We start from the raw sequence: 2,214 nt of genomic DNA on the forward strand, positions 1-2,214 counted from the left end.
TTACGGCCTTTTTTGTTTGTAGAAGGAAAGCTTTTGTTTCATAAGCATAAACTTACATATGAGCCAGTGACTAAGATGTAAATAATAATTTTTGTGTATACAGCATCTAAGCAACTATGTTTTGCATGAAAAGAAAAATTCAGCTCAGAATGTTGCTAAAATTACTGAGTCAGAGATGCAGAGCAGTTGTTACCTACACTAGGAACAACCCCCGTATTCAAAATTGAAACGTGGCCTTCTTTAGAAAGGAATGCTGAATTGATTAGAGAACATGTATCGGCCGCAGACTATGTGGAGCCCGCCCATCTCGAGAGGGAGGGAGTCGGAGAGTTTTCTCACCTGTTCTGAAAATAACTGTTGTGTCTTTGTGATATTAACTATGAGGACAGTCCTAAAAGTAAAATCTCCAATATTTTCAGATATGCAGACAACCTTTTATTTCCTGTAATAGTTACAGCGTTTTAAAGACTGAAGAATGCTTTATTTATACTACAGCAGAGTTTCGATAGTTTGAGCTCAATGGGAGTGGGACCTCATCGATCTGTTGAAAACTTGGATTGTCAAAATTGTATGTGGAAGAAAGAAATAAAACAAAGTTGAAACGAAAAAACCCACTTCAACAACACCTCATCTCTTCATAGTTTTTTAGTTAAGAGATTGTTCATAGCATTTCTTTCAAGGGAACTGTTCCAATTTAACTTCATTTCTTCGCCAGTTACATGGTAATTTTGCCAACATGGTATTTGATAGCAAGTTTTTTTTTATCGTTTTTTTCCCTTCTCAAGTTAAGTGCCTCTAACTTAACATTCAATGTCACAAATTTATTTTCTTTGTTGCAGTACTCATTTTTAGGTGAACAAACAAAAACAGACAACAAAGAAAACGAAACATAACAACTGCACTGTACTGACAAACCTAAAGCACCACTTTCAATAAATTTCTTGCTTGTGCAGACAATTCGAAACCGGGAAAAGCATATGCGTGGGGCCATTGGCACCAACAACTAAGAGAACTACCACCACCTCCTCCAGTCCGGTTACTAACATCACTTACCCCATCAAAGGCAGGGCTACCTTTGAAAACAGTCGTGATTTACAAAGCTAAGCTGCAACTACTGTGCTGCATTCTATGTAGGCATGACAACCAACAAGCTGTCGGTCCGCACGAATGGCCACCGACAAACTGTGGCCAAAAAACCAATTGGACCACCCTGTTGCTGAACACGCTGCCAAACATGATATCCCTCATCTCAATGACTGCTTCCCACCAACACCAGCTTTTCTGAATTGCGCAGGTAGGAAATTTCCCTGCAATACATCCTACATTCCCGTAACCCTCCTGGTCTCAACCTACGTTAGTCACTGTCCTCACCCATCCAGTCCCATCCCTGTTCCCATTCCAGAACTACACAGCCGTCATTTCACCGCCACACTCAGTCTTTTAATTTCCTTTTATTTCTCTACTTTCCGCTACTTACTCCCTCCCCCCTCCCCACCTCTCTCCTGCCCACCATCTAAACTGCAGCACTTCACTGTCCACCCCGCCCCCACCATACTATCCCTCCCCACCCCAGCCTCCTTCTTACCCCCACCCAGTCACCACTCCCATCATGCACGGGTGCTGCTGCTTGCAGTGTGGTTTCAGTTATCTGAGACTACAGACATGTATGCAAGTTACGTTTGTGTGTGTGTGTGTGTGTGTGTGTGTGTGTGTGTGTGTGTGTGTGTATTGCTGACAAAGGCCTTAATGGCCAAAAGCTATAATTGTGTGAATCTTTTTATTGTGCCTATAAAAACAGGTGCTTTGTATTTAAGGCTTATCAGCTTATGATTAGAATACAACTACAGAATCTGAATCATCCAAAGCCTTCCAATCCTAGTCATTCGCAAATTAAAGTATGCAAAATACTGTCATTGAAGCTATGATCCTCATTGATCCAGCAGCATGAGCTCATCCCCCGTATACCAATGGCCCCAACCAATTTATCCACTCATTTTAAGTGACTTTTCCCAAACAAAGTTCCGTTTTCAATAATGATAAACAAGGCTCAAGGTGAGAGAGAGGGGAGAAGAGGAGATGGACATACAGAGATGGAATGAGGTGACACAGAGAGAGGAGTGGGTTGGGGTGGAGGATGAGGAGATAGACAAAGAGAGGAGTGGAGTAATAGTTCAGGATTTACTTCCACCTCATGAACCTTGGACCTTGCACGTC

Source organism: Schistocerca serialis, chromosome 6, assembly GCF_023864345.2.
Source record: "Schistocerca serialis cubense isolate TAMUIC-IGC-003099 chromosome 6, iqSchSeri2.2, whole genome shotgun sequence".
NCBI lineage: Eukaryota > Metazoa > Arthropoda > Insecta > Orthoptera > Acrididae > Schistocerca > Schistocerca serialis.